This window comes from Moschus berezovskii, chromosome 3 (assembly GCF_049115385.1).
Source record: "Moschus berezovskii isolate FMDL1 chromosome 3, NW_MosBer_1.0, whole genome shotgun sequence".
Classification (NCBI taxonomy): domain Eukaryota; kingdom Metazoa; phylum Chordata; class Mammalia; order Artiodactyla; family Moschidae; genus Moschus; species Moschus berezovskii.
The window spans coordinates 64380773-64393606 of NC_142462.1; the positions used below are offsets into that span (position 1 = coordinate 64380773).

A 12834-nucleotide genomic window follows, 5' to 3' on the forward strand; every position below is an offset into this window, starting at 1 on the left:
AATTGGCGTTGAGTGATACAAACACAGATCAGTGAAACAAAGAGTCCAGAAATTGCCTTTTGGATGCTCCATGGTACTCCATTTCCATAATGGAATACTTGATGAAGCTGATATTTAATATCTGTGTAGAAATGAAGAACTTTTCTAAACATAATATGACAACTGGCTATACCTTAGAGTGGGGAGAATTCAATGTCTTCTCCCTATCATTAAAAAAAATTAAATATCTAAGCACAAAAGAATTTTTAAAAAATGAGAAAATTTCAAAATCTTGGTAAGACAGACACAAATGTGTCTAAATATTTCTAGTTCAGTTCAGTTCAGTTCAGTCGCTCAGTCATGTCCGACTCTCCACGACCCCATGAATCACAGCTCGCCAGGCCTCCCTGTCCATCACCAACTCCCGGAGTACACTCAAACTCATGTCCACAGAGTCGGTGATGCCATCCAGCCATCTCATTCTCTGTCGTCCCCTTCTCCTCCCGCCCCCAACCTTTCCCAGCATCAGAGTCCTTTCCAGTGAGTCAACTCGTCGCATGAGGTGGCCAAAGTATTGCAGTTTCAGCTTTAGCATCAGTCCTTCCAATGAACACCCAGGATTGATCTCCTTTAGAATGGACTGGTTGGATCTCCTTGCAGTATAAGGGACTCTCAAGAGTCTTCTCCAACACCACAGTTCAAAAGCATCGATTCTTCGGCGATCAGCTTTCTTCACAGTCCAACTCTCACATCCATACATGACCACGGGAAAAACCATTGCCTTGACTAGACGGACCTTGACGCAAAATGCAGAAACTATCAAGAAAAAAAAATTTAATAAGTTGGACAACACCAAAACAAACCTCTATATGGTATAATGTATAAAGTTTTTAAAAGGGGAGAGTGAAGACATAGTATCAGAAAATACTAAGTAACAGACAAGCATCTGTGCTCATAATACATAAAGAGAATATACTCATCAAAAGAAAATTCCAGTTTTTCACCTCTTTCTCCATATACTTTTATATTGTTTGACTGTTTAACAAGAATTTTCTCATACATGTTTTTTAAGATTAAAAAGCTAAAAAGAAATTTTAACGTAGGAAATAGCATCACTCTCCATCAAGATTGTCTGTCTCAGCTTTTCTACCTAAAAATACCTCAGGTTCAAGACTTCAAAGTCTATGAAAAATACTGCTCCATCTACTCAGTTGTTTAAGTTTAAAATAATCTTACTTAAAAGTGGAAATCATGCATTATATGTCTGTTCCCTGTTGCAGCATTAACAAAGACAAATAACATTGCCATAACTTCCAGTCAAGATGAATTTACAACTTGGGCTGCTTTAATATTCTTAAACTAGAATTAAAAAATGCTTGATAAATGATTTGCAAATAGTAGTGCTATATATATTGGAGAAGGAAATGGCAACCCACTCCAGTGTTCTTGAGAATCCCAGGGACGGGGGAGCCTGGTGGGCTTCCGTCTATGGGGTCACACAGGGTCGGACACGACTGGAGTGACTTAGCAGCAGCAGCAGCAGCAGTGCTATATCACCAAAATAATTAAGGACACCAGAAATAAATTAGCGACCTTGTCTCTTCTTAATATGACTGTTTAACTACCACTGTGACAATCTTGGTAACAAAGTCCCATAAACGTTGTGGCTCAAAATGACAGAAATTTATTCTCTTACAGTTCTGGAGGCCAGAGTCTGAAATAAAGGGGATGGGAGGGTAGGTTCGTTCTGGAGTTTCCGAGGGAGAATCTGGTCCATGACTCTCCTCTACTTCTAGTGGCTGTTGGCACTCCTCAGTATTTTTTGTCTTGACTCGTGACTACTGTCCAGTGTCTGCCTTCTTCTTCACATGACCTTTTCCTCTATGTCTCTCCTCTGTTTGTGTGCCTCTGGGTCAGCTCTTTTTCTGAGGATGAATTGCACATACAGCCCTTGAAGAGAACTTTTAACACCTATTAAGTGTTGTTATAGGGACTAGATCTGATAGAGTGCCTGATGAACTATGGATAGAGGTTCGTGACAACGTACAGGAGACAGGGATGAAGACCATCCCCAAGAAAAAGAAATGCAAAAAAGCAAAATGGTTGTCTGAGGAGGACCTACAAATAGCTGTGAAAAGAAGAGAAGCAAAAGGCAAAGGAGATAAGGAAAGATATACCCATTTGAATGCAGAGTTCCAAAGAATATCAAGGAGATATAAGAAAGCCTTCCTCAGTGATCAATGCAAAGAAATAGAGGAAAACAGTAGAATGGGAAAGACTAGAGATCTCTTCAAGAAAATTAGAGCTATTAAGGGAACATATCATGCAAAGATGGGCTCAATAAAGGACAGCAATGGTATGGACCTAACAGAAGCAGAAGATATTAAGAAGAGGTGGCAAGAATACACAGAAGAACTGTACAAAAAAGATCTTCACGACCAAGATAATCATAATGGTGTCACTCATCTAAGAGCCAGACATCCTGGAATGTGAAGTCAAGTGGGCCTTAGGAAGCATCACTATCAACAAAGTTAGTGGAGGTGATGGAATTCCAGTAGAGCTATTTCAAATCGTAAAAGAGGATGCTGTGAAAGTGCTGCACTCAAAATGCCAGCAAGTTTGGAAAACTCAGCAGTGGCCACAGGACTGGAAAAGATCAGTTTTCATTCCAATCCCAAAGAAAGTCAATGCCAGAGAATGCTCAAACTACCGCACAATTGCACTAATCTGACACACTAGTAAAGTAATGCTCAAAATTCTCCAAGCCAAGCTTCAGCCATGTGTGAACTGTGAAGTTCCAGATGTTCAAGCTGTATTTAGAAAAGGCAGAGGAACCAAAGATCAAATTGCCACATCCACTGGATCATTGAAAAAGCAAGACAGTTCCAGAAAAACATCTATTTCTGCTTTACTGACTATGCCAAAGCCTTTGACTGTGTGGATCACAACAAACTGTGCAAAATTCTAAAACAGATGGGAATATCAGACCACCTGACTTGCCTCTTGAGAAATCTTTATGAAGGTTAGGAAGCAACAGTTAGAATTGGACATGGAACAACAAACTGCTTCCCATTCAGGAAAGGAGTATGTCAAGGCTGTATATTGTCACCCTACTTATTTAACTTATATGCAGAGTACATCATGAGAAATGCTGGGCTGGATGAAGTACAATCTGGAATCAAGATCGCCGGGAGAAATATCAATAACCTCAGATATGCAGATGACACCACCCTTATGGCAGAAAGCAAAGAAAAACTAAAGAGCCTCTTGATGAAAGTGAAAGAGGAGAGTGAAAAAGTTGGCTTAAAGCTCAACATTCAGAAAACTAAGATCATGGCATCCAGTCTCATCACTTCATGGCAAATGATGGGGAAACAGTGGAAACCGTGGCTGACTTAACTTTTTTGGGCTCCAAAGTCACTGCAGATGGTGACTGCAGCCATGAAATTAAAAGACCCTTACTCCTTGAAAGGAAAGTTATGACCAACCTAGACAGCATATTAAAAAGCAAAGACATTCCTTTGCCAACAAAGGTCTGTCTAGTCAAGGCTATGGTTTTTCCAGTGGTCATGTATGGATGTGAGAGTTCGATTGTGAAGAAAGCTGAGCACCGAAGAATTGATGCTTTTGAACTGTGGTGTTGGAGAAGACTCTTGAGAGTCCCTTGGACTTCAAGGAGATCCAACCAGTCCATCCTAAAGGAAATCAGTCCTGAGTGTTCATTGGAAGGACTGATGTTGAAGCTGAAACTCCAATACTTTGGCCACCTGATGCAAAGAACTGACTCATTTGAAAAGACCCTGATGCTGAGAAAAGATTGAAGACGGGAGGAGAAGGGGATTACAGAGGATGAGATGGTTGGATGGCATCACCGACTCAATGGACATGAGTGTGAGTGAACTCTGGGAGTTAGTGATGGACAGGGAGGACTGGCGTGCTGCTGTCCATGGGGTTGCAAAGAGCAACCGAACAAAAGGGAAGTGAACTGAAGCATTGTTATCCTGGAAGCTCAAGTATGTTTCAATGATCAAACCTGAGTTTTCTGAGTGAGACCTGAAAAGGATAACAATGATAACAACAATAACAGCAACAACTATGAAAACAGCCTCCCTGGATTTTGTATCATTTAGGGAACTTCTCAGGGTGCCCCACCTCTACTCCATTCACTCCTGTCTGTCCTCAAAGGAGAGTATTTTTCTTTTTTCCTCCCAAGAGAGTAGCTCGGGCTTTGGGTTGGACAATTTGGAGCTTCCCCCACTGTGGAGAAGAATGTGAAGCCTTTGACTTGAAAGCTGAGACCTGCCCCTCCCACCCCCCAGAGCTGGACTGTCTGAGGGAGAAGAGTTCGTAGCATTAAAACAGGTAGAAACAACCTACCCAAGGGAGACAAAAGCACTGAGGGAGCAGAAGGTGACACTCGTCCCCATTCCCGTCAACGTGTCAATGCTTACAATTAAAAAGAACAAACTGTTAGGAGAGAACATTTCTATAATGATTTAAAACTGCTACCTATCACCATTTAGAACAGGTAGAAGAACTGGATTGGGGTTGATGCCAAGGATGAATAAACAAGAACCATCCGCAGAACTGAGGCTGCCTGGCACTGCCCAGAGTCCAAGTTAAGCTGGGGTGGATTAAAGATTTAAGTTGGAAGATGGCACTAGGACCAAGGTCATGTAGAATTGGGTGACAGATCATCATCCAGAAACAATAGGAGGTACTTGATCCACTCTAGGTGCACCTGGCCTGCTGCTTCCCCCCACAGTGGAGGCAATAAAAAACCAGTCCTATGAGAAGGGTCCATCTCATGACATAGGGCTTGTGTGCGTGCATCCGTACTACATCACTCCAGTCATGCCCAATTCTGTGCGACCCTATAGACTGTAGCCTGCCAGGCTCCTCTGTCCATGGGATTCTCCAGGCAAGAATACTGGAGTGGGCTGCCATGCCCTCCTCCAGGGGATCTTCCCGACCCGGTGGTGAAACCTGCATCTCTAGCATCCCCTGCGTTGACAGGCGAGTTCTTTACCACTAGAGCCATCTGGGAATCTAGCCTTAAAAAGTTTAGAAGAGGGATGGAGCTTGTAGGAGGTCACTTTTAAAAGATTAGAGAAATATGTTCCTTCAATTATTAGTTTAGAAGTTGATTATTCAGTGTCTTTTACAATATTGTGCCCTGATATAATGGAAACAGTGAGAGACTTTATTTTGCGGGGCTCCAAAATCACTGCAGATGGTGACTGCAGCCATGAAATTAAAAGACACTTGCTCCTTAGAAGGAAAACTATGACAAACCTAGAGAGCAGAGACATTACTTTGCTGACAAAGATCTGTCTAGTCAAAGCTATGGTTTTCCCAGGAGTCATGTATGGATGTGAGAGTTGGACTATAAAGAAAGCTGATTGCTGAAGAATTGATGCATTTGAACTGTGGTATTGGAGAAGACTCTTGATAGTCCCTTGGACTATAAGGAGATCCAACCAGTCAATCCTAAAAGAAATCAGTCCTGAATATCCATTGGAAGGACTGATGCTGAAGCTGAAACTCTAATACTTTGGCCACCTGATGCGAAGAACTGACTCATTAGAAAAGACCCTGATGCTGGAAAAGGTTTAAGGCAGGAGAAGGGGACAACAGAGAACGAGATTGTATGGCATCACCAACTCAATGGACATGAGTTTGAGCTAGCTCCGGGAGTTGGTGATGGGCAGGGAGACCTGGCGTGCTGCAGTCCATGGGGTCACAAAGAGTTGGACATGACTGAGTGCCTGAGCTGAAATGAATTAAAAATAATGCTAATTATAGCCAAAGTCATTACTTTGAATTGGTTTTAAAAAATGATATAAGTTCTCAAAATTAATAGGTGAACTAGAAACACATGCATATTTTTATCAAGAGTTTAAGTATGCAGTTTGGGGTGAGAATGTGGGGCCATAAGATATACAATCACAGAAACATCTTTGTATGAAAGGATTCACTTTTGGTTTTGAAATGTAAAAACTGCCATCTTTATTATTTCTAGTCTAATCTGCATCCTTATGTGATAATGAGCTTTCATGTAAAAGTAGTTACCATGGTGGCCAGAAACCTCCTTCTTTCTAGATGAAACATAAGTATTAATATTTCAGATCCGTTATTTTCAACTCTGTTCCTTCTATGTGTGTCTTCCCCATTAATACTACAGCATTAAAATGATCCACAATACACTTAAACTCTTCACTCTGACAATCAAGATGACTCAGCCACCCTGTCCTGTAAATAATAAGGTTCCGACATTTACAGATTACTCCTGTCAACTAAACAGTGGTTAAAGTGAAAATTATCCAGTCCCGGCAGACATTCATGTGACCCAAGGTTTACGTTTTTTCTTGGGATTTATAACCTTGACAGTTAATTTTGCAGGCCTCTTTTAGAGCCTGTCATTTAGCACAAATTGACATTTAAGCAGCTTTTTAAAGCTCTGGTATCAAAATGTTAAAACAGCCTGGGGTTTTTTTTTTTTTTCCCCTTAACATCGCCTATTATTTATTATTGTAGTCAGAGAAGTGAATCATCAATTTTCCCCTTTCAACATTTTCTTAGGACTTGGAGGCAGTAGAGAAGACAGAACATCCTCAGTCAGTTTTATTTCCTTCCTCAAAGAGGAAAAATAAACCACCAAGATTAACATTAAAAACTGTGTACAACAGCAGACACTAAAAAGACAAACCACCAACTGAGAGTTACAGTGCATTGACCATAAAGGGTTAGCTACCACTAAAAAGACAAGCGACAATGAATGTTGACAAGGATGGGGGGAAAGGAATCTCTTGCGCACTGTTGGTAAGAACATAAATTGGTACAGTCACTGTAGAAAACAGTGTGGAGGCTGCTCAAAAAAAATTTTTGAATAACTCATATGATCTAGCAGTCCCACTCCGGGGATTTACCTGAAGGAATCAAAACACTAATTCAAAAAGATATTTGTACCCTGTGTTCATAACAGCATTGTTTACAATAGCTAAAACATGACAACAACATAAGTGTTCATTGATGGATGAATGAGTAAAGAAAATATGATATATATGTGATATTTACACATATATACACAATAGAATATTATTCGGCCGTAAAAAAGAAGGAGCTCTTGTCACCTGTGACAACATGAGTGGACCTTGAGGCCATTAACTAAATGAGATAAGTCAAACAGAGAAAGACAAAAACTGTATGACCATATTTACAGTGGAATCTAAAAAATAAACAAAAAAACTAAAAAAAAAAGATCACTCTGCTATATTTAAAACGGATAGCGAAAAAGGATCAAATGTAGAGCACATGGAACTCTGCTCAATGTCATGTGGCAACCTGGATAGGAGTGAAGTTTGAGGGAGAATGGACATATGTATACATATGGCTGAGTTCCTTCATTGTTCCTCTGTAATTATCACAACATTGTTAATCAGCTATACCCAAATACAAAATAAAATGTCTTAAAAAAATAATAAAATATAACAAAAATGTCCTTGTTGGAAGGGTACACATGTGTATATTTATAGGTTATATATAAGTACATAATTTATATTTTTTTAAAAAATCAGAATTGTGCTTACCAGAGGCAGGGGACGGGAGATGAGGGAATTGGATGAAAGGTGGTCGGGAGATAGAAAATTCCAGTTATGAAATAAATAAGTACTGAATGTAATGTACACCATCATGACTGTAGTTAACAATACTATAAGGTATATATGAAAGTTACCAAGAGATAAATCCAAAAGTTCTCAACACAAGGAAAAATAATTTTTTTCTTTCTTTTTTTTTGTGTCTTTATGAGGTTGATGGATGTTAACTAAATTTATGTGGCAGTCATTTCACAATGTATGTAAGTCTTTATGCTATACACATTAAACTCATATATGAATATGTCAATTATATCTCAATAAAACAGATAAAAGAGCTAGTCCAGAATATATGTTTATATTTGTAGAACAACTACAAATACTGAGAAAAAAATAGACAACAGGAAAATGGGAACAGAAAGTAACAATTTAAAAAGAGAAAAGGGCTGTTTAAAAGATGCTCATGAAAGAAAGAAAGTCATTAAAGAAAGTCAAATTAACATAAAGAAATGCCATCCTGTGCTTGTTGAGACTGACAAAAATTTGGCAGTCTGAGAAAGGAAGGTGAACTGGTCCCTGTTCTCTTATACTCAATCTATCACACCACTTTCCAGCCAATGGCTCCTGGGCGTAGAGGGTGTGGGCAGACTGCAACTCTGGCCAGTCCCAGCGGAGAGAGATGAACCACAGGAAGCGCTGGGGACCAACAGCAAAAATGCTTAGAAGGAAGTGGAGACCAGACTGAGGGTTCTGGATAAAGCTTGGCATGTGGAGATAGCTGGGTGAGGGCTACTACCCTTTCTGTCCCCTCAGGAACTACAGAGGAGCCAGGCAGGTGTATGAATCTTCCCCATCCTCAAATATGGGAGAAAGACACCCTTTGCTAGTGTTTTGCTTCTTTTAGGGAGATTTTATTTTTTTTTTTAACTCCAGAAACAGAGTTTAGTTAACTTGAAGGGATGCATATTTATTACAAAAGGCCACACAGCAACACCACAGAAGGACTTCAATCGCATCAGCATAGAACTCAAGCTCTTTGGAAAGAAAAGGACAAGGTCTGCTTGACGAAAAGTGAGGAAGTAGAAAGGAACTCACCACTCTCTGTCATTATATAAAAAACATCATCAAGGCTGCGACTTTGGTCTTTTATTGCAAGGTGAGGTCCCTGTATGTTTACTTTCTCATCAAGATCATTCTTCAGAAAAATGGATCTCTTCTTGGAATCTGAAATTGCTTGAATGAAAAATATATCCACAAGGATGGGATAAGGCCAGGTCATTACTTGTTCAATATCTCAAGCTGAGAAAGGTGAATTAATTCTTGAATGAAACAACTGTAAATTTGTATTGAATTCCACTGCTTCAATTTTAAAAAGGCACGCTAGTTAAAAACAAGGGTATGGGAAAGATTGTGGATGGTATCGTCTCTGATAAAGGAATAGTTAAGTGGGCAGATGAAAAACATGCAGGAGCTGCCCAACTATAGAAACAATGAAATGCCCAAGGACACTCACTACCTGTTTGTGATGTTTAAAGAGCACAATTGAAATCATCTGTTGAAAAACAGGTGTGAGAATAAAATAAAGGCATTTTGAGATATTTTAAATCATTTCTAAGTAATTCTTGCATTAAAGGAGAAGTCACTAAAATTACTGATAAAATCAGCATCAGTGAGTATGGCACTTTTCCTGTATGGCAGGCAGCCAAAGCAGAAATCAGCAGAAATATACATTCTTAAGTGCATTTATTAGAAAGCAAGAGAGACAGAAAATAAATGCAGTAAGGTCTCAACTCTAGCTGAAAGAAAGAGAACCAAACCAAACAAAAAAATTTATGAGGGAATTTTAAAAGATATAAGCAGAAATAAATAGAAAATAACCCACAAAGGTAAGCTTAGATTAATTAAAGTTAGTCCCTTGAAATGCCCAATAAAGTTCATAAGCCTCTGGTAATTCTGATGAGAGAGAGAGAGAAAGAAATAATACCAGAAATAGAATGAAAACATAGCCAAAGATAATACATGCAGAATTAACAAATTAAAAATTCAAGAGGAAAGAACTGTTTGGGACATAAATATTATCAAGACAGTATCACAGAAGATATAAAACTGAAGAAAGAGCCATAGAAAAAAATTGAGAATATAATTTTTAAAAATCTGCCTTTTAAAAAAGGCAGAGGTCCCAGATTATGTTTTATGGATGATTTCTGCAAAACCTTGAAAGAGCAGATTGCTTTTTTTTTTTATTTGAATTGTTTCAGAGGATAGAAAAAATATAAACCTCCCTTCCTTGTTCTATAAGTTTAGCATAACACCAAATTGAGAAAAATGCCAAAAATAGCCTTTTCTAAATCTTACATAAAATTATAAAAGTAAAAAAAAAAATTTTAATTACAAAGCAAAACTATCAACGTATAACAAGAAGAATATGTCATGACCAAGCAGGATGTTTCAGAGAATAAAAGTGTGGTTAAACTGTTAAACAGTGGTATGTGTATTAACTCCTTGTATAAATATCAATAGAAATACAGAGAAATTTTTTATGATCTTGCAATAGATGCTGACAAAGGAGCTTTAAAAATCCCAAACCTACTCCTGAAACAAATTTACTAATTCAGGAATAGGATGAGAATAGGATGCTCTGTAAGAAATTAATAAGAATTTTGCTCCCTAACTAGTCTGGTTAGTTAGGCATAAAAGAACGTGTTACCCCTTCTCAAGAGGACAACCAAGCTAAGGTCTAGGTTCTCCCTACCCGTAGCAAGGATGGAGCTTTTGTGTTGCCAGGCTGGTAAAGGAGACATTAGCTAAACTCAAACACTGGCTGCCCTGGAGATATTAAGGCTGTGTGATTAGAAGATCTGGCCCCACCCTCCCACCCGGGGGTGTTTAAACTAGACTATCTTAGAGATGGCAGAGAAAAGGGGGCTTTGACTTGGTGGAATTTGAAATAACAGCTTGACTGAGAGCTCAAATGAGGAAAACACTAGTTTTCACAGAGATGGTGACTTGAAGGGTGCAGAATGACCTGAGCCAACTGGTATGTTCCTGTGGCTCTGAGTTGGCTGGGATCCTGTTGCTGGAGAGACAAATATCAAGGCCTTGGAGACACTGAGACTGCAGGGCTGAGACCCCAAGCGCCTGTTGAGATCCTGTGCACTCTGCAGCATACCAAGCATGTTCATGTGTGCTTGTGTATGTGTGGGTGTACACACGTTTGTGTGTGTGTACACATCTGTATGTGGTGCTCTGGATTTGGCTTATCAGTTATCACAGTGAATATGCAATTCTTACAAAACATTTTAAAACCATGAGAACAAACAGGAGAATTTTGTCAGATGAACAAATGTAAGATCAACATGTGAATGTGGCTTGTTTTTCTGCATGCCGGCATTAACAAATCTGAAGAGTAATGGGGAAAATATTCACTCACACTAAAGACAAATCCTATAAAACAACTGGGAATAAACATTACAAGACATGTGTCAACACTATGAGAAAAAAATTGTAAAACTTTATTGAAGGAAATATTTAAGTGCTTGATTAAGTGAAATGACATACTATGTTTCTGGATATACTGTCTTTCTAGTTGTATCATGCGAAGAGTTGACTCACTGGAAAAGACTCTGATGCTGGGAGGGATTGGGGGCAGGAGGAGAAGGGGACGACAGAGAATGAGATGGATGGATGGCATCACTGACTCAATGGACATGAGTTTGAGTGAACTCCGGGAGTTGGTGGTGGACAGGGAGGCCTGGCGTGCTGTGATTCATGGGGTTGCAAAGAGTCAGACATGACTGAGCGACTGAACTGAACTGAAGAAGTGCAAACTGTTTAACCTTTCTGTGCTATTGGTAAGATGGAAATGAAAATAATATTTACTTCATTGGGTTGTTATCAGAATTAAATGAATTAATTTATGTAAAGTATAATCATTATTATTAATATAAATATGTCCATTCTCATATTCATCTAAAATTTCAATGCACTTCTAAATAAAATCCCAAAGAACTTTCATGAAGCATGAAAAAGATAACCCTTATTCCTCTACATGTATAAAAATGTTAAAGTTATCAATGGACATTAAGAAAACTTATGATTATGATAGGTAACTTGCCATGCTGGATTTCAAAGCACACTTTGAAGAAGTTCAGTAATCAAAACCCTGTAGTATTTCTTAATAGAGAACTCTTTCAAGAATAAATAATAGAATAAAATAAAATAAAGGACCTAAGTGTACTCCTGTATCTGTGTATGCGGGATATGATATAAGATAAATGTAACATTTGAGATCTATGGAAAATAATTGATTATTCAAAGAATTTTGTTGGAACTAATAACTATCCATTATACTTTTATCCAACATCAAACACAAAAATAATTCCATACATAGTCCCAATTTGATGAAAAACCACAAAAGTTTTAAAAGAAAATATAAGAGAATGAGTTTCCAGCTTCAAGGAAGTATTGCCAAGAATGTTAATCAGGATTCAGTTGAACATAACAAATTATTCTATCTGGCTCAAGCAGAAACAATTAAATATAGAGAACCTGAAACTTTGAAATGGGCTTCCCTGGTGGCTCAGATGGTAGATAACCTGCCTGTAATGCAGGAGACCCGGGTTTGATCCCTGGGTTGAGAAGATACCCTAGAGAAGGGAGTAGCAACCCACTCCCATATTCTTGCCTGGAGAATTCCATGGACAAAGGAGACTGACGGGCTACAGTCCCTGGGGTCACAAAGAGTCAGACACAACTGAACAACTAGGCATGCACAAAGCTTTGAAAATTATCAGAAAGGATTTGTGGAACAAGATCTAATCAGAATTTTCAAAAAGATTTCCAGAACTTTACTGCAGATCTGGCTCACCACAAAATAATCAATAACAAACTTTGCTGTGGTCAGAAAACTCTATGATCAGAAGTGGGGGAATCAGCTAACTTTCAGAATACTCCATGGATAAACAAAATGTAGTACATGAATCGGAGAAGGCAATGGCAAGCCACTCCAGTACTATTGCCTAGAAAATCCCATGGATGGAGGAGCCTGGTGGGCTTCCGTCTATGGGGTCACACAGAGTCGGACACGACTGAAGTGACTTAGCAGCAGCAGCAGCAGGAGTACATGAATATAATGGAAAAGTACTCAGCCGTTAAAAAGAATGAAATGATGCCATTTGCAGCAACATGGATGGACCTAGAAACTGTCATACTAAGTGAAGGAATTCCAGAGAAAGTGAAATACTATATTACTCAAATGCGT

The 12834-nt window shown here is 38.8% G+C and overlaps 1 long non-coding RNA gene across 2 annotated transcripts in view; it reads right to left on the reverse strand.

The window, feature by feature from the left end:
• Positions 1-695: 695 nt before the first annotated feature.
• The window catches only part of LOC148778343 (uncharacterized), a 76077-nt gene continuing 63938 nt past the window's right edge, over positions 696-12834 (reverse strand). For both annotated transcript variants that reach the window (XR_016036403.1, XR_016036400.1), the window contains exon 3: positions 696-795. This is a non-coding gene — a long non-coding RNA (uncharacterized LOC148778343). The remainder of the gene's footprint in view (positions 796-12834) is intronic.